General features: G+C 43.5%; 1 long non-coding RNA gene across 2 annotated transcripts in view; it reads right to left on the bottom strand.

The window, feature by feature from the left end:
• LOC115354898 (uncharacterized) overlaps positions 1–21083 on the bottom strand; it is a 67141-nt gene that overhangs the window by 19883 nt on the left and 26175 nt on the right. For both annotated transcript variants that reach the window (XR_003927822.1, XR_003927823.1), the window contains exon 2: positions 1856–1989. This is a non-coding gene — a long non-coding RNA (uncharacterized LOC115354898). The remainder of the gene's footprint in view (positions 1–1855; positions 1990–21083) is intronic.

The raw sequence follows: 21083 nt of genomic DNA, 5'->3' as shown, positions 1-21083 counted from the left end.
CTTTCTTCTATTTACTCAAAAAAAAAAACAGAAACATAAAACGCATCACTTCCTACAGCGGTTCTCAACTTGTGGTTCGGGACCCCTGAGGAGTTACAAGATCATTTATGGACGATTTATGGAATATTAAAAAAAAAAAGAATGTTTCTACCAGGGGTTTGGCCAATATTTGTTTAATGGAAGCCACTAGAGACTGATATTTGGCACTGAAATCCACTTTTTACATTTGAAAATTATTATGCAAATATATCTATATCTATCTATATATATATATAAATACAGTAAATCTCTTTTCCGTGAAACACTTGAATAAACAAAAGTAACAGAATATTGCAAGTTCAAAGGAAAAAGATAAGGGAAGTAGTAAAAATATTAGTAAAAACGTGCTCATGTCAATATTTAAAAAAGGCAGATATTGACGTGGTATCAGTCAATCAATAAATCAGCCGAACCCTAATTTCTACTACACAAAATTCTGATTTTATACAAGTTTTTGCTGCTTCTCTTGTGAAATAAACACAGAGTTATTTTCAGCCTCCGTTGATTAAATGGAGGAACATTGTTTTGGTGCACAGAGGCATCGCTCAGATTTACGGTAAGGGATCGTGAGCCAAAAAAAGGTTGAGGCGCACTGATGTGGGATGACAAACGCACTGTTTTTATTTATATCAAACTGTGGCGGGTCGCCCCTTTAATTGACGACAGCGATGCGTCTCACACGGCGAGGATCTGGGCCGCAGCAGCAAACATAAATCCAGCTGCTCAGCTGTAACACAGCCGGCCTCAAACAGCAGAACGGCAGCTCTGTCTCCAATTAGCAGAGCATGATCCATGGCCACAAACACACACACACACACACACACACATGCACACACACAAACACACACACACACACAGCTGGGTCAGACCTGTGTGTGTGTGTGTGACCTGAGAGATGAGCAGGTTTCTCACTAATGAGGCCGAACTTTACTTAACCCCCCACGGAGAATCACCTACTGACGGAATGAGGCCTCTGTTTACTCTCTCTCTCTCTCTCTCTCTCTCTCTCTCTCACACACACACACACACACACACACACACACACACACACACAACACAACACAACACAACCGTACAGGTGAGCAACAGCAAACAGCAAGAAAAACCACACACCCTCTACTTCTACCTGTATCTGCACACATGAAAAAGCCACGTGTGTGTGTGTGTGTGTGTGTGTGTGTGTGTGTGTGTGTGTGTGTGTGTAAGGCTTAATGCTGCTGTGCAGGGCAAAGGTACAGTGATGCCACACCCAACACTCCCAGCCATTCACTAACACTGGTCAGATTCCAGGAAAACATCACAGAAGAACGTGGAGGGGAAAATTGCTGAGTCAACTGAGTGTGTGTGTGTGTGTGTGTGTGTGTGTGTGTGTGTGAGAGAGAGAGAAAGAGAGAGAGAGAGAGAGAGAGAGACAGAGAGAGAGAGAGAGAGAGAGAGAGACAGAGAGAGAGAGAGGGAAGTTAGGAAGGAATGAGTGTGTGTTACAGAGAGAATGTGGAAGCGACAGGGTATGTGTGTGTGTGTGTGTGAAAGATGTAGGATAGAGGATGTGTGTGTGTGTGTGTGTGTGTGTGTGTGTGTGTGTGTGTGTGTGTGTGTGTGTGTGTGTGCCTGCTACAGAGTGCGCTCACTCTGTAACCTGATGAAACAAGTGATACACAAGCCACAAGTATAACAAATGTGCAAAACACTCACAGGATACACACAGTTACACATAATTACACACACACACACACACACACACACACACACACACACACACACACACACAACAAGAACACACACACAAAAGGAAAAAAAGTGATAAGGCACCTACCGTGTCTGCCGTCCCGTCTGAGAGAGAGAGAGATGGAAAAAGAAAAGAAAAAGTTTAAGTCCAAGTCCCAAGGTTTCTTCAGTCTCTCCTCTTCCTTTCACGCTCTGAGTCTGTCACACCGCCTCTGACGGAGCCTGGAGTGTGTGTGTGTTTGTGTGTGAGAGAGAGAGGGAGAGGGAGAGAGAGAGAGAGAGAGAGTGAATGAGTATTGCACAGTCATACATAATACCAGAAGTCAAGTCATACCAGCTCTGTGACTCAACAGGAGAGCAGCAAGCACAGAGTACCTCACTCTCTCTCTCTCTCTCTCTCTCTCACACACACACACACACACACACACACACACACACTCATTCCCTCTCTCTCTCTCTCTCTCTCTCTCTTAATTCAATTCAAATCAGTTCAAGGAGCTTTATTGGCATGAAGTGTAATTTGGCGTTCGCTGCCAACACGGTGCTACTAATCAATAAGGATGACATTAATAATCATGATGAAAGACTGATGAATGATTCTCTCTCTTCATCTATTTCAGCTTTCCTCCTCTCTCTCTCTCTCTCTCTCTCTCTCTCTCTCTCTCTATTTGTCACCTTTCACCTTCCTCCCCATTTTTTTTCTCTTTCACAGAATTTCTTAATAAGTGAGCATGTGGTTTACAAGAAGTGATAAACAAGTAAACGTGTTTTCCCATCGCCCACACACACACACACACACACACACACACACATAAACACACACACATTCACACACACTTGGACCAATAGTAACAATTGCAATGTGATTGATAATTCCCTGCTTGGCCTGTGACCAAACGTCCCATCGAATTAGGTGGAAATCCAAGTATTAGTTTGGACGTTACGCCGCTCAATATCTTGTGAGTTGCCACACCCACTGCAACGCCCCCTCCTGGTCAGGATGGGCACTGCTTCTGTGTCCCATCACCAACCCTCCCACCCGATTTGGTTGGAAACCCGAGCATCCGTTTGGACGTTATGCTGCTGTTTGACGATTCACAGCCTCCCGTTCAGCTTTCATCAGGCGGGAGACGAAAAAGGGGGTTAAGGTCATCTGATCCTGAGCTTACAGCACGTTTAAAGGTGCATTTAACCCAAAAATGAACATTTCTTTCATCACCTGTGCACCATGCGCCCGTTGCCACTGCAAAAACGCAAAATCTTACCAAGATTATTTGTCTTATTTCAAGTCAAAAATGTCTTATTTCTAGTCAAAATATCTCATTACACTTAAAATAAGACATGATCACCTCAGAAGTAAATTGTTTTTAGAAAATTTGCTTGTTTCATTGGTAAAATTTGGAGTGGAAAAAGTGAAAATTCACTTGAAATAAGTGAAAATTAGCTAGAAACAAGAAACAAATTTTGCCAATGAAACAAGCAAATTTTCACTTGAAACAGGAGACAATTGTCTAAAAACAAGTTACTTCTGAGGTGATCATGTCTTATTTTAAGTGTAATGAGATATTTTGACTAGAAATAAGACATTTTTGACTTGAAATAAGACAAATCATCTTGGTAAGACTTTGAGTTTTTGCAGTGTGAAACCCAGGTGAAGTGCCTCAATGTCTTAAATATGTTCTTGTTTCAACTGTTTTCAACTTCAAAGGTCTCTCTTTCCATGAACTGAAATTCAAATCCAAAACTGATTCGCTGGCATGTGTTACCGCTGCATGATATTGAACGTGTTCGGTAATTATCATCATTACAAAGTGGCGACACGCTGCTACCTGAGGAGTCGCAGTTTCTATATGCAAATATCGCTCAGGCCTGGAAAAGGTGTCATCAGTGAGAGAGGGAGCTCTGTCAAAACTAGTTGTTACATAAACACCACCGCTTCACTTCGCAAACCGCAGAGGATAACACTATGGGGATACACACACACACCGCTCATAAAACACATGCCTGTGGTTTATGCTCACACACAGCGGCCACTTTGTGCGTCTGCGTGTGTCTGCATGTGTTTGACAGGTGTTCCCGCACAATAGAAAGTGAGTTGAGGGTCAGGAATTCGGAGAGGAGGGTTCAATTTCCATGGCGGGAAACCACGAGGGTCCCCTCAGCGTGCACGTGCATAGACACACGCGCACAAAGACACATGCGCGCGTGAGCACACACACGTACATCTGTGTTGTCAAGGTGAGTCACTGATGACCAACTCTGCATCATAAGGCATCGGCACCGACCCTGCATGTGTGTGTGAGTGTGAGTGTGCGTCCTAACATCCCGCTGCTCACCATGAACCTTCACCTAATTCTGCATCATCCCATCCCAAGTCACTTGATACTTGATGACCTTATGGTCCCGGCTTTTTACCCACAACCCCAAGTGGCATCGCATTTCACTTCCTCCTTCCATTTTATTCTAAACTGCGAGAAACTACAAGGTGTGTGTCTTGGAAAAAAAAAAAAAAAAATCTTGTACTTTGTGGTACCTGCATAAAAGAACAGCCACTCTCAACAAAAGGGAGAAAATGAGGAAACGTGGGAGCTCTAATGCTAAATGATAAGCTGCACTAAACGATACGCAGCTTAAGTTGGCAAATCTATGTGAGACGTTGGTAAAATTCACATTTCGCTCCCCGTGAACTCTTATTACTCTTAGTATTACACTTTTGAGTGATTCCTCTCTGCCTTACGCCCCGACCTCCATATCCCATTTCAACAGGGAATACATGAATTACATGAATACGAGGCCCTATTTGATCTAGCCGGTACTATTTTACCTCTTTTCACAGGAAGTCATGGCGACAGTTCACTGTGTGCGGCTAAAAAAAAAAATCATGGCTCAGCGGATGAATACGTGGCGGCTCACCTGAAATAGTGCATTATCTCTAATGGAGATGCCCTCCCAGGCCTGCTGGTGACGCTAACGGGAAGGTCATGGGAGTGTGAATGTTGTCATCAAATTTCATGGCGACCCACCAAACAGCTTTAGAGGTATGCCCGCCTAGACTCTCCAGCAGTACAGATAAACCCGACTACATCTGCTGTTCTGAGTCATGAAAAGTCAAATTTAACCCTCCTGTTATGTTCACATTTTTGAACATGTTCTATGTTTGGGGTCAATTTGACTCCTGCAGTTTAAACTTCCACAAAAGTATTATAACTAAAATTGTTATCAAAGTTTATGTGTCAGGTACTTTATGTTTCTTTGTTGATTACCTAAATAGCCCTTTAAATAAATAAATAAATAAGTATTCCTATTAGGCGACAATGGAAAAATATTCAAATTACCATAAAATCTCACTGATTGACCTAAAACTGGAAATAAATATTAATGTTTGGTGTTTTAATGGCTTTATATTATTTCTAAGTACAGATTTTTGTTATTTATAACCAATGCGTTACAAAGTGTGTACAGGACATTGAAAACATATCATCATGTCAATTTCATGTTTACCTGGTAGTACCCATTACATTAGGAAAACTCATTAAATATGAAACAAACAAAAAAAAATGACGTTAATCATTTATTTAGAAACATTGGCTGGGGTCAAATTGACCCCAAACATAATAGGAGGGTTAACTTATTGTTTAAAAGAAAAGAGCAATGACAACTTTTTTTTTTTAAAGTGTCAGGATGGAGCTGTGGTACCAGTGATCTAACGAGGCACACATGGATGATTTCTTATTTGTTCTCATCGGTTAATTGGTAACCTGATCAAACAGGTCGATTTCCCCCCCAAAAAATCTGTGTGTGTGTGTGTGTGTTCCTTTAACTTTTGATGAATGTCCCACCTCCTTACCAGCTCCTTCACCTGCGTCATCGCCACAAAATAACAGAGGCTTGGCCCTCAAATAAGGCACAATGAGTTTCATTCAACACACTTCCTCCTTTCACATATCTCGCTCCATTTATCACTCGGTCTGCCAATCCTCCCATCCTGGGTTTGCCTGCCAAAATACTGCCGCCAAGTGACTGTAGGGAGAGACACACAGCAACAACAACAACAACAACCAAAAAAAAAAAAAAAACTGATACAAAACGCGGCTCAGGTTGTAAGGACGATGCAGGTGGGAAGAGGCAAAGTTCACAGACAGAGGGAGTGGTATGGTGTGTGTGAGGTGCGCACATGCACACACACACACACACACACAAAAATGTAAAGTCTTTCACAACAGGTATGATCACGCAGTTCGCCCCCACACACATTCTTTGCGTTGCAGGGGGGAGAAGTACAAAAATGTTTAACCTGCAGTGAAAACACACACACACACACACACACACACACACACATACACTATCTCTCAGCATCATGTGCGTAATCTGCAGACACACCTACTACACCACCAAATGGTGATGAGGCAGAAAATCACAGCAGATAATCATAACCAGTTTTCCCAGTGGATTTCCCATTTGCATCACTCAGTGCAGGACAGCATCGACACTTGCTGTGCTGTTTGTGCTAAGCCACGCCCCCCTTTTCGGCAGCGTTGTTATTGTAGGAGATGCACGTTTCAGCCAATCAGCGGAGAAAGTTGGTCAGTGCGGCCTTGACCCATGACCAACCTGCTCGCCGGCTTTTGTGATGTTACACGGATGTGTTTGGGAACGACCGTCCTGTTTTGGCTTAGCCCCGCCCCCTTTAGGCAATGTCAACAGTGGCTTGACCCATGACCGACCTCCCTGCTGGATTGCGTGATGTTATATGGATGCATTTTTTTTGCACTAAGCCCCACCCCCTGGAGGCTGACTGGCGCAGAAAGGTGATGACTTCCTCCCTGACCCGTGACCAGCCTCCCCTCTGGATCTGATGACGTTACGTGGATGTGTGCTAAGCCCCACCCCCTTTTAGGGCCACATTATTATAAGCCAATCAGCATCCAAAGTTGGCGCCTTGACCCATAACCACGCTCCGCCCTGAGTTTTGTGACATTAGGCGGAAACATTTAGGAAACTCCAGCCCCGTCCGCTGCCACACCCGGTGGAAGCTGATTGGCTCGAAAAGTTAATCACTTCTTCTCTGGCTCATGACCGACGTTTTGTAAATATCTGTCCAGTATTTTTCGAGGTTATCCTGTGGGCTGACAGACAGGCACACAAACGGACAGGGGTGATCACTCGATGGAGGCGTACAAAGCAGCAAAAACAACAAAAAGCATACAGATTCTTTTTTTTTTTTTGCCAGCAATGTGTCAGACTGATTCCATTTGCTAATTTGAACGCCACAGGCCTCTGCAGCATACTTTGAATTGCAGTGAAGCCCAGAGAGAGAGGGAGAGAGAGAGAGAGAGAGAGAGAGAGAAAGAGAGCATGTGGTTATATAAGAAGTACCAGTGAGAAGGACAGCATCTCTTTACAGCCTGCCCTTGGTGATCAACAGCCAACAACAAGCCTCGCCATCCCAGAGGAGGGGAAAGGAAAAAAAAAGAAAAAGAAAAGGGAGACGTTACATAAATTTCCTCCACAATATAAACACTGACGCAGACAGACACAAGCAGCAGGAAGCAAAGACGCAGTATTACACACTGGAAACACACTCAAAGGATCATTTATCCGCCTCTCGCCTTAGATCTCAGCCGTATTTCACACATGATGAATTACAGGAAAATTACCATTGAACTGTGGCTCTGACCCTTGACCTATTTGCTTTTGGGTGTTTGCAATGCCGCTGATGAAGGAATCGAGGCTCATTATAAGTTATTCTGGGTGCGAGGAAGAGCTGAATCATTAAGATAAAAGTGGGACAAGATAAACTAGAGCAGAGTATGTTGACCTTGATGCTGACTTTTAAACCGGATACCTATCAGTTACCGTCTGAAGGGACAGACTAATTCATTACAGCGCGCTAGACTTTCTGTCCAGTGACATCTAATGAGGACAGGCCTGACCTGTCATTTAGCTTAATGGCATTTACTTTGATGCTTAAACTTTTTTTTTGTTTTTAATCAGCCTCTGCTTCTTTTTTTTTTTTTTTTTTCCTCCACATGTCGCTGCACACAGATTGCGTCTCCTCTTATTGTAGCTCAATATACATCGATTTATAAAAACACCCAGCAGGGTCAGAGAGAAATGCAGGCTCAGGCCTAAAACACAACGCCCTTTAAAAGGTATACAAAAAAGTTGCAGAAAATGTCTATGAAATGAAAAATGAGCATTGAAAAAAGGTGGGGATGAGGTAAAAAAAAAAAAAAAAAAAAATTAAAAAAAACTTACCACTATACTTTTTTGGAATTTGACCCCTTTCGCTTTTGTTTTGTTTTGTTTTTTGGTTGTGATGTCAGCGATTCACGTGTCCCCCGTGGGCCACCGTAGGCGATTCCAGGATTCTACTTTTTGATAAGAAAACCAGCAAATATGCATGCATGCGTTTTGCATAGAGCATGTGGTGCATTGTGATTTAAATATAATAAATCTTAAGGGTACAAACAAGTGTTTACGCGAGTGTTGAATGCCGGTGTGCGATATTTCACAGTTCAACAAAACTGCAGCTGAACGGGACCAAAATTAGAGCGAGATGTGTCAAAACAAAATAAGAATTCTTAGCCTCGGGCACACACATATGCATAAGCAAATGTGCACACAGATGCATAAACACCAATACTCGTATAGACATGGGCAAACACCCACCGTCCACACACACACATTTGCTTGCCTTCCGCTCACACACACACACAGAGAGAGACAGGTACACTGAGCCATCTGTGTCGGAGCAGCAGATCCGGGATCAACGATAAAATAATGGATGTGCTTCAGTCTGGGAGACGCTGATCCCTCAGATTTGTCTGATTCACAGATGAACCTGACCAGAGGGAGGAGGGCTGATCAGGCGGCAGAGTCTGTGTGTGTGTGTGTGTGTGTGTGTGTGTGTGTGTGTGTGTGTGTGTGTCATTACATTTTGGCACAACAAACAGTGCGCCGCAGCGTTTCCAGCACGTCCTCCTGCTCTCTGCAGCTCCTTCACATCTCTCTGCCCTCCGCCTGAGCTTCTGCTTTGCCAAAAAATCCCCTCTTCTTCCAGGAAGCCTGATAACATCTTACCATTATCTGCTGTATCTTCTGTTACGTACCTTATGTTAGTCTAGAGTGAGCAAAAAAAAAAAAACCCAGCTAGGATATTAAAGCTGCCATACACCACTTTTTACATGAAGACAACAGGTAAATAGATACATGTAATAAATCAGGCATTATCAGTCAGTCTTTCACAATATTTCTGTCTACCTTGACGGTCTCCATGTCAGATGAGGCGTTCATAGTGACATAAAAGCCCTTTGGTCCGAAGGCCTGTTACCCCGAAACCCTGATAGTCTGAAAAATGTCCACTCAGACTCGCCATAACACCGGCAGTCACTGGACTCAACAGTTCCAGAGTGTGTAGTTTCAGAGCAATGGGCCTTAGGAGGGACGGGTGTTTGTTTGCAGGATTTTATTATCCATCATTCAGCACCTTAACTGTTATTTATTAGAAGTCGTGATTCCATGGGACCAAATCAAGCCGGACAGTCGCCGAATCCCAGTACCGGGCGTCGGGTTCTGCCACTTGGTTTCCTGGTTCCATGGTGTCAAGCTTACCCTGTGCCACACCATCTATTATCTGTATTTTTCATTTTTCATATTTATTATTTTCATCAGTATATCCTACATTTCTTACATTTCAACACTTAAACATTTCATATTCTCAGGCTACTTTATTGTATATACTTATATACTATATATACTTACTATATATACTTATACCCTTATTGCCTTTAGTGTATATATTTCGCATATTTAGTCTCTATTGTATATACTTTTAATTTTAATTTTTTAATTTTTAATTTTTTTGTTTTTATTGATGATGCTGCTGTAATGTGTGAATTTCCCAGTCTGGGATCAATAAAGTATACCTATCTATCTATCTATCTATCTATCTATCTATCTATCTATCTATCTATCTATCTATCTATCTAACAGAGCATCGGACTAACGGGCTTTCAATCCAACAGGAAGTTTTTCGGTTTGCAGTGACCGGCGTTCACATCCTTCACGCTCAAGCACAATGCTGGAAATTTGTCAGCCACAACAAAACTGCGTCAAAATCAGGTCAAAATCGTGTGTCGTCTGACATCAGCTTGCCCCGGCTTTTCAGTAACGTTTAAGCCGTTTTGGGCTGTGGGCGTGGCCTGCAGTGAGCTGGCGGGGGCTGTGAAAGTGAGGCTGACGGCCACAGCTGCAGGGAACGCATCAACAACAACAACAACGATGGTGGAAAGCAACAGGAGACACAAACACAGTGAAGCTAAAAATGACCGGCTCATGAACACGGTCACACAGAGCCGGTTTGTTCACGGCTGGATGTGCAGGATGCTACAATAAAAACAATATAAAAAAGTAGCTGAACAGGTGATGTTTTTCATGTAATGGGAAAAAAAAAAACACAGGATAGATAGTGTAAAGCTCCGTGTGCAGCCTTTATTTTGGCGTTTCCAAGCTTTTCTAAGCAGAAAGGCTAATTTGCAGCTTGTAGAACTAGACCCTGATTCTGTGTGGAGGTTAGGAGGTTCGCCCCACCTTCACCCCAAGGCTCTCACCCCTGACCGACACACACTTGCACATGCACAGGAGTTCACAACATTACACCAGAAATTTATTTCCAACCTCGGGTCTTCGCCATCCGTCTCTGCACAAACGGCACAGCTGGCCTTGCTGGCTTGAAATGCTAAATGGGTTGTAATGTGACATGGTGGCAGCAGTGTAATATCTGCAGTACACACCAACCCACACACATGCACACACACACACACACACATGCATGCACACACCATCACCGACTGCTGCTGTGCTCCTAATGAGTACACCGCACAATACTGGATGTCGACAACACGCCAATTAAAACCTCAGTGATGGTAAACGGACTTGCGCTGGCCTGAATTTGTGTGTGTGTGGCCGTTTGTGGTGGTGTGTTTGTGCATGTGTGTGTGTGTGTATGTGCAGCCATGCAGAGTCAAGTTGTTCCATATGTCAATTACACACCCGGCGAGCTCTCATCTAATAAACAGGCAGGTCATATTAAGTGACAACCTGGCAGTTGGATTAAATTCCAGTAAACAAACCTGAATCCCCACAGGAGGCTGGCAGGCTACTGCGGTACACACACACACACACACACACACACACACACTGCCCCCCATTGGACAAAATGGGACACCTATGAGGTTTTCTTCTTGCTCATATTTACCCAGGGCAGGCTGACTGAACATCACGCTCTTTTTCAGCAACACCCTGTTTCACATGCAGATTCACACCACGGGCGACTTCACCGACTTCTGCGCAAAAATCCATCTTCTCTTATCGACATGAATGACAATGTGGAGCTGCAAAAAAGAGCCCACCCCTCGTCAAAACCTGAGAGACCAGCCATGTTGGTACTGATGCATTCGTGCAGCCATCATCAGCTCATAAAGTTAGAAATTTTACGAGTTTACCGCCTGGAATATGCACCCGAATGGCAAATCAGGTTGTAAATACAAATGGTGAAGCTCATTCGATGATACCCAGATTTGCAAGTTGTGATGCATCATCTCAACTCACGTGGACAGCTTGAGAGCCATGAACAAGGACAGTGGTAAATAACATCCCTACATCTTGTCTTTTTCAATCATAATGTGTGTAAATTGTTTGTCCTATCAATAAGCATTCGCTCTCCTCATTGGATGATGTCATTGTTTCAGCTCCCGTCTTTAGGTTGCCGTTTTTTTGGCTGATTTTTTTCTTGGCCACTATGAGTCGGAGGGTGTCCCTGTTTGTTTGCGGTAAACCTGTGGTCCTGTAAAGCCCTTTGACACTGTAAACAGTGATACTGGCAAAGGCGAGTTTATTTGTATAGCACATTTCATGCACAACAGCAATTCAAGGCGCTTAATTACATCAGGAATAAAAGGACATTTAAAAGCAGAGAGAAAAGGGAAAAAAAAAATTAAAAAAAAATGCAATGAATAAAATAAATCAACCGAAAATAAGAAAGGAAAAATGCACAGAAAATTTAAAGTCAAATGCAAATAAAACCTCTGTCTCTTGGATAAACTTGAGGCTTTAAAAAAAAATCAAGGCGTGCCTGAATGCAGCACACACATGAGCATGCTGTGTACAGTTTACTACTGTCATCTACCAGCATTTTTTTGAGAGTCAAAATTATTTTTTTGTAACTTCTTGCTTCCACCTGAGGCCAAAAACATACAAACCCGGTGCGGCGTTCAGTGCCTTGCTCACGGGCCTCGTGTCGGCTGTTTCTGAGGGAGTGGACAGCTGACCTAATTCACTTCCGCCACCCGCATTCATCTGGGGTGTGAACCAGCGGCCTTGCACTCACACGGCCTTCTCTAACATCTAGATTACCATCACACTGTGGTAGCAATGTCTGCTAATATGCAGCTGTCAGCCTGTTTTATGGCTAAATGACAACATAATGATGATGTGGGCGCTGAGAGCTCTGTGTGTACACTGCCATTATTTTTTTTTTTGCTCATTCGTGTGTGAGCAGGAAGTAGCGTGGTGATTTTCTCACTGTAGTGGCTAAGCCAGTGCATGAACTGAACAGCCAAAAATACAAATTAATAATAATAATGATGATAATAATTCTAATAGTTTTCCACTTTGTTCTGGTTTAATTTCTCTAATCCAGATCGTTGAGATGAGGTTTGGAGTTTACCGTGACGTTCACTTTCTCCCGTCACCCCAATGTGATGAAGCTGAACGGGTGAATTTGTGCAACTCAAAGCGTAAAAAAAAAATACATTGAAATTCTCACCAGCAGCATCTCTTTCCACAAACAATACCACGGCTACTCAAGATAATCCACAGACCTGGTTGTTTAAATTTTGTTTAAATAAACTTGAACTTGAACTGTATCTTGTTGGCCGGTGTTGGCTGTCGCTCTACACAAAACACTCACCCATTCAACTCCACTGAACAGGGGTGAGGGGAGAAAGGGGAAGTCATGGCGTCCTCCAAAACTGGAACAAACAGCAAACAACAAACAACAAAAACAGAAAAACAAATCTGGACCGACCTGTATGGAAATCTAATCTATGAACATGTATACCCATGTACTCTCAGTGGCCACTTTATCAGGCCCACCTGCACAATCTAATCCAGTCCAATCCAACTGTCCTGCCATAAAGTTTCCCTTACTGCTGCCTGTAATGTTCAGGTTTTCTTGTTGTCACAGTAACAGAGGTGTTCATTCACTTCTATGTTTGGCATTGAGCTCATAGTTAGTGCTGCTGTTGTACTGGGCTGCATTTTATTGGGAGGTGTTTCCACTATTCTGTCCCACCTCATGTAAATAAATATCGGAGGACAAAAAATCAGAAACACCTCTCAATATAATGTAGTCCAGTACAAGACCCCTGCAAACTACAACCTCAATAATAAACATAGAAATAAACTGACACATTCTCCACAATGTCAACACGAACTGAACATTATAAACTTTGTTAAAAGGTAGGGTAGAGATGTTGCACTGAACTGCATCAGACTGTACAGGTGGAGCTGATAAAGTTGATGAGTGCATATGTAGTCATACCTCCTCTAAGTTGGTGATGCAATCCTACTGGATGTGTACCCAAATCAGTTGAGCAAATATGTGTAATTTGTAATTTGTACATATGTGAAAACAACATAATTATATAGTATGGGGGATAAATTGCACTATTTTGAGGCGAACTGCTCCTTTAATTCATGCACTGACAGGATTGATGAAGATTTCTGTAATTTGCTCAGCAGTTCTCTGAGTTGCAACACCATGCACTACCGCAGCACTTTGGTTTGAACAGGTGGAGTTTTCAAAGTGTGGGTGGCTCTCCGCGGTCCAAACACGCCCCCCTGGCTCTGCCCCGCCCCTGCTGGCTGAGTGTTTCCCACACCGAGGGGCCAAACCTCCGGTGTGTGACTGACGGAGAGCGCAGGGAGCCGGGCCAGCGGGGCAGACAGAGGTCTTTGGACCGGCAGAGAGCCTGGAAGCCCAGCGACACAGCAGTGGCGTTGTTCCCGTTGCCCTTGGCGAGGGGGAACGGGAACATTTATCCACTCTGTTTGACAGGGAGCGCAGCCAGGAGATAGAGGGGAGTGTCCCATTGGCCGGGGGGAGCCGTCAATCACGGCCAACGGCATGTGAACCGCCACAGCTGAGCTCCTGTGGAACGTTAATGTGGTGCTACGACTGCAATGTTATGACAATGTTCACCTCGCCCCCTCACTCTCTCTCTCTCTCTCTCTCTGTCACACACACACACACACACACACACACACACACACACACACACACACAATCTCCAATTCTCTTTCTCTCTCTCACGTGTCTTTACTATACGTCTATCTTTCTGTCATTCTTCCCCTCCATTCAGTAATTTTAACTGAATATTAATTATTTGGCTTAAGTTCTATAGAACAAATAATCACCGATATCTATATCTATTGATTAACTGATGACTGCCTCTCTCTTCCTTCCCTCTACCTGTCTGTTCGGTGCAATCACTTCATTGGCATTAGTTTATGTTAAGAAATATTGCCAACTTGCACATTCACAACATCCAAAAATCATTAATTATTTGGTTTGAAGACATTTAGGCTACTATACAAGGCATCCCCTGTTTCTGTAATAATGATTGATTAATTAATGATTGCCAGTACAATAACTTTATCAGAATAACCTTTTCTCCAGAAAAAATAGCCATTTTTTTACATGCAAACCTCTGAGCCAATCCATTATTTGCATGGAAAACATGAACTATATATCATCATCAGTTTCTGTAATATCTATTGATTAAGTGACGATTGCTTCTCTCTACCTGTCAATTCACTTCATTGTCTTTACAGGCGTTACTGTTTATCAGGAAAACAAGGACAAACTTGCACAGTAGCTGTGACCATATACGAGCATGCATCCACGCGTGCATACATTCACACACACAGATACACACACAAACTCACAGACACTTGACCTCCATGGCATATTTCAGCCTGGTAGGTAGGAAGCTGCAGATGCTATCGGGTGGGCAAAGCAAGTCCAATAACAAGGCTCTATGAAAAGCAGGTCATGAGTTATGAGAGAGGATGTGGCAAAAAGTGTGTGTGTGTGTGTGTGTGTGTGTGTGTGTGTGTGTGTGTGCGCGCGCGTGCATGTGTGTCTTTCTACAAAGTTTGGCCATGTTACGTGAATCTGTTTAGAGGTTATGCATTTTTTTTTACTATAAGCCACTCCCACCGCCACACCCCATTTGTCATACACCACTCCCACAATGACACCCCCTTTATAAGCCACTCCTGCTGCCCCGCCCCTGGTTGTTATAGGCCACTCCCACTGCCACACCCCCGTTTTGCCAATTAGCATCAACACTTAATCAGCTGTCCTGTGGCTCATGACCAACATTTCCACCACAGCTTGTGCAAGTCTGTGAATCCATTAGGAAGTGATGTGCCTTTTTTTTTTTTTTTTTTGCACTAGGTCACTCCCACTGTCACACCCCCTTTCAGCCACATGGCATGCACCCAAACACACACCTTTTGACACACACACACACACACTTGACCTCCATGCCAAATTTCAGCCTCCAAGGGCGAACACTGTAGCCACCAAGGGGGCGGGGGGAAATTTTTGTGGACTGACTGACCGACAGAGCGAGCCACAGAGCTGCTGGTCACGGCTAAAAAAAAAGTGCCAAAAAACTGCAAACCATACTCATATGTTTGTTTCAAAAGCGTTAAATATGTAATCACCAGTATCTATAATAACTAGCAATGATTTGATCAATATCTGTCCTCCTCAGAGTCCACATTAACTGCAGTGCAAGCGTCCCATTGGCCAAAGAGAGGCATCAGTCACAGCCACCGCCAAATAAAGCACCACAGTTTCCTTGATGCTGTAATTGCAACAACAGCACAATGTTCCTCTCCCTGCCGGGTGGGCCAATGCTGTGTCACTGTGTGTGTGTGTGTGTGTGTGTGTGTGTGTGTGTTATCAGCCCAGCCTTGTTTAATCTCAGCGTGCTGCGTTGTTGCATCCTGCGGGCCGTACATCGTGTTCCTGAGTGGCGTTTTACAGCAACCCTGCACCCTGCCAAAGAATGTGCTTCTTGGCATCGGCCTGAGACTCTGGCCGCCCCGCACACAGACACGGGTCTCTTTACTGCTCGCTCTCTCTCTCTCTCTCTCTGTCACACACACACACACACACACACACACAGAGTCCTTCTCACTGTGTCTTTGGTTTCTTCCCGCTGTCTCTGCCTCTTCACCTTTTTGGCTGATTTGTTTTGGCGAGACTTTAAGAGCAGCTTGATATATGACACACACATACTGCCCCCCGCTCCCACCACTCGCACACACACACACACACACACACACACACACACACACACACACACACACACTTGAAGGAAAAATCCAACCTCAGATATTCTTATGCTGTGGTGCATCATCAGACTGCAATGTTCGATGCATTCCAGGAGCTATTTTACATTTCAGCTGTGGTTTTCAGCTGCAGGTGGAGAGAGTAATAGTGATACTGATGGTAAAAGTGAAAGAGCGAGTTTTTCCTTGGTGATGAAAAGCAAGAGTCGCTGCTTTACTCTAAGCACAACATGCCTCGGGGCTGCATTGCATTATGGTCTATCGAAAGCGGTCTCTCCACCTTTTCAGGGCCTGGATTCCAGCGCAGGATTGTGGGTACTGTGGATAATCATTGATTCCCGCAGGTCTAGCACTTCTAATGCACGAAATTGCTGCACACATTTACAGTGATGTATAATGTTCAGCCATTATTTGCACGTGTATGGTGAGTGGGAGGGACTAGCTGGATGTGCCGCATCAGACCGACTTCCGGCCTGGACGCCACAGTGACGCACGCTCCCTGCCTCTCTCTACAAGCCTACTAGCCCCCTCTGCTGTTGCAGCATCACTCGCTGGCGGTCATGTACGGTCATAAGGAATCAGACAAACTTGATGAAAATAAATGAAGACAGAGATGGACTGCTGAACGTTAATCCTCAGGATTCTCAGACGGGTAACGGTAATGTTGCTAACGTGATGCCGCAGTTTCAGGCTAACTGGATCAGAATGTATCCGTGGCTCAAATGGAGAAATGAGCTGACAGATTTGTAAAATGCATGGTGCGGCGCCTTTTACAACACGTCAGCATTAAGTTGCCGCTCAGATGATGTTTCTCATAACAGCAGCCTTGAAAAGAAAGCATGAGGAAGAGTCAGCAAAGAATAGTTGTAGTGTGCGGAGGAAAGGAAGGGACTTCTCAAAGCCACTTGCTTTATAGCAGAAATGAACTGGTAAAAATTCATGAGCGAGATGGAGTGTCCTTTGAAAAGGCTGAACACAGACACAACAAGTCGCCTTCATGAGCACGGTCTGTCAGAAATGCACCAAGCTATTACAAGGACACTTGTAGACGATGTTGACCAGGCTGTGCTACAAACACCTGTGTTTTCCTCAGTACTCGATGAGTCCACAGACATAAGTAAAAGTAAACAAATCATAATATATATAGGGTATATAGATGGCAACAAGATTAAAACGAAAATGTACTGTGAAACTGTTTATGGAAAAGCAGACACCGTTTTTGCGGTGAGAATTTATATGGGGAAAAAAAAACTTGCAGCAGTTTGTTTGTTAGTTCATTTATCAGGGGCCATACACAACACAACCACTGGACCAGAGTTAGCTGTACAGCTACTTTACATCTACTTTACATCTGCTACATCTACTTTACATCTACCTAGCCACATATACTGAGGTGTGTAGATCACAGCCTGAGAGACGTCCTGGAGCACATGGCTGCCTCCAACACTCTGGACTCTGACTAAACCAAAGGTCTAGTGACGGCTGTCAGTCAGACAGTTCAACTTTGTGGCCCTTCACATGATGAAGGATGTACTTAATGCATGTGATCTGGACTTCTCCACAGGCCAACCACTGGGTAAAGGTACCAAAAAGACCCTGGGAGAAATAATGGTCCCCCCGTCCCTGTGGAAGAGGAACTCTTCAGTTCTCTCTCTCTCTCTCTCTCTCTCTCTCTCTCTCTCTCTCTCTCTCTCTCTCTCTCTCTCATGACCCCGTGGGACTTAAAGCATAAGACAAATAGTAGAGCGAGCTGTGGTCCTGTCCAGCAAAGACATTATAAAGGGTGGTGAATGTCCAATAATAGATTTATGGATTGAAATATACAAGTGATTATCACACCTCTTTCACACCGTCTTTGTTGTATAAAATGCAATGGTGAGTGCCATGGGGATCTCTAGTAATGAAGCTCAGGGCAGAATGATAATGATAGACTTACTCAACTATATTCAACTCAACACTATATTCAAAGGGAAGCTGGATCTGTTTCTGTACAGTGTCGGTTAGAGAAGAGACAATATCATCTATATAAATTGTAAACAAAACAGGCCCCAGAACCGATCCTTGCGGAACACCGTTTGTTACCGGTAAAGACTCTGATTGGAAACTTCCACACACTGAAACCTTCCAGACGGGTAATTCTGAAACCATCAACAAGTAACTGAATCAAATCCAATAATACATCATCTCTGAGAAAGCAGAGAATAATCAACTGTATCGAAAGCTTTTGACGAGCCGATGAAATATACAACAAATTTACAACAAATATACGAGCAGAGATGGTACTATGCCTAGGTCTGACACCAGACTGGTTAGGACTCAAACCTGGACAGGGAAGTTTGGATATCAAGCGATAATTAATCAGATCGCTGATGTCTCATCACTTGTAGAAAGGAATAACATGGGAATTACAGCAGTTGAAATGGAAAGATTAAATAAGCATTTTTTTTTTTTTTTGCTCAGTGATACATGGAGAAGAAATCTTTAAAAAGAAAGGATTGAGTTCGCCTGCTCCAGTTGATTTTCTGGGATCAATGGTTTGTAATGCATTAGCTACATCACTCGGAGAAAGAGGCTGTAATGTGAACCGAGAAGCGTGGTTTACAGGGTTTATAAAAGCACTATTTATAAGCATGGGTTCTGTATAGACATCCTTAAATAATCATCCTTAAATAGATGTCTTTGTGGTCAGATAATACACAGCTATTACATGTATTGACATGTGCAGGTAAAGAATTAGTGGTTTTATTTTTCGCAGAATTTAGCACCTTCCAGGATTTTGACGGATATTAGTATGAGCAGTGAACTAATTTTAAATGCCATTTCGATTTGACTTTCCTTACAGAGGCTGTGCATTTATTTCTCAGTTTCCCGAAGGCAAGCAATGGTAAGACCAGGGTAGTATCCCCCTCTTAAGTATATAAATCCCCCCTATATGAAGCATTCAAGGGGGGAATCCACCCCCTATTTCGAAATGAATTGCTCTTCTACGATGCATTTATCCCTGCATGATTGTTGAATGTCGATGCAAAATGGTGAGTCTAGTAAGATGCCTTGATGGGTTAGGCCACTGAAACATTTTGTCCTATCACACTCCATGGTAACTGCCCTGGAAATATCTCAACACGATGTTGTCTCGCCAGTTATTCATGGGAATAAGAAAAACACACCGTCAAACAATAAAATTGGCCAAGAAAGCAAGATACAATGCCAACAACATTTTTTAAAGGAGAAGTTTATCCAAAATACAGAAAAGATGTTTTCCCACTTTACCTCAAGCGAGCACAAATTTGGGGTGGATAGATATTTTGCCAGAGTTCTTTGGCAAGAAATAGTTTGCAGCTAAACTTTTTGCCCCGAGGGCTGTGGATTATGCCGGGTATCCATGTAATTGTTTTTGGAAAGAGCTGTTGCTGTTGAGTTTTTTTTACATGTACATTTTTGGTTTGGTCTCCACATACTAATTCCCGTCCAGCTCCATTGAATTGGAGTGAAGGAAGACAGACTGGAAACCTCGCCAAATCACACAGAAACTCACTGGGGGGTAAATGGGAAAATAAGATTTTATCTTCTGGGGGGAAGTGTTTCAAATATTTCAGGCTGATTTTTTTTCCATCATTATTTTTATACTGGTTTTACATCCAGGCAGCATGAGTAACATTTGCATCAGTGCAAGAGATAAAGTCCCCTTTAAAGACAAAGGGGATTTTGTTGACTAAATGCGTAAATGAAGACAGAGATGGACTGTTTCCACCAAAGTGTCACACTGTGCTTCTGCATCATGGCTGCTTGACATGTGATCAGCCTCCCTGCTTCTCTCTCTCTCTCTCTCTCTCTCTTTCTCTCTTCATGTCATCTCCTCCCTTTCTTCTCCTCGTCTCCACATTGTCTGCCGTCTTTTTAACGAGATCAGAGTGTTTTGACTAAAGCCGTCACATCGACCCTCCGTGCAGCTGTCGCCTCGCGTACAATCGCGCTCGCACATTCGCCGAGATCTGCTTAGTCACCGAGCGCGAGGAGCCTGGCGATGGTGAAAATGAATGGAGCCTAGGCTGGGAGTGTGTGATCTGTGGGTAGGAGATGGTTGTGAATAGTGCGCCGGTGAATGAGTGTGTGTGTGTGTGTGTGTAGCTGCAGGCCGGCACATTACAACTCGCGGATGAAAGGCTGAGGCGCGAGCTGCTGCCACACACTGACACAAAGTGCAACCAACTGCACACCAGCAGTTTGAGTCATAGCACACCGGATGAACTCTGACAGTCATTAGAGTAGTTCTCGTATCACTTTCTGACTGCTGGTGATTGTTACTCCCGCTGTTCAGTCCCGCTCGCAGCCCTGTGAAGCAGCTGGGAACCCCACGTTTTAAAAAAAGTGCTATACACATAAAACTTTACTGTTTTATTTTCTTACTTTTTTAAAATTTTTCCCTGCGTGCGTGTTAAAATACCAGAGAGGAACTGCTCCAGCTCTGCTTTTGAGTTTCACTTTCATTTCACTCTCGCGAGGATCGATGTAAACAGGTGGTTGAGATGAACGCGGGTTTTCTTAAACAGTTTTATTAATCTTACTCCAACGTATGTCAATTTAAAGAGACAGTAAGTTGGCTTTTTAATAGGGTTTAATAGACCTTGGGTGATTAGTTTGGGGTCACTTGATTGGCTTTTATTTCTGACAAGCATCTCAGAGCATTTTGTATCCGATATTAGCCTGGGGGGAAAATCTCTGATACTAATTCTGCATTTAAGCTTGTTATTGGGTTACAAAAATATCTGAAATGTTCCTAAGAAGTCCATAAAATGCCTCCTATGCCATCATCATCTTTTTAGCGATGAGTATTTATACTAGTGGAGGTGATGATGAGGAAGACGACACCTCTTCAGTGAGCTCGT

This window comes from Myripristis murdjan, chromosome 23 (assembly GCF_902150065.1).
Source record: "Myripristis murdjan chromosome 23, fMyrMur1.1, whole genome shotgun sequence".
In the NCBI taxonomy this organism is placed as follows: Eukaryota; Metazoa; Chordata; class Actinopteri; order Holocentriformes; family Holocentridae; genus Myripristis; species Myripristis murdjan.
Note: the sequence above shows the minus strand (reverse complement) of the source record. Positions and strands in the feature narration are given on the sequence as shown.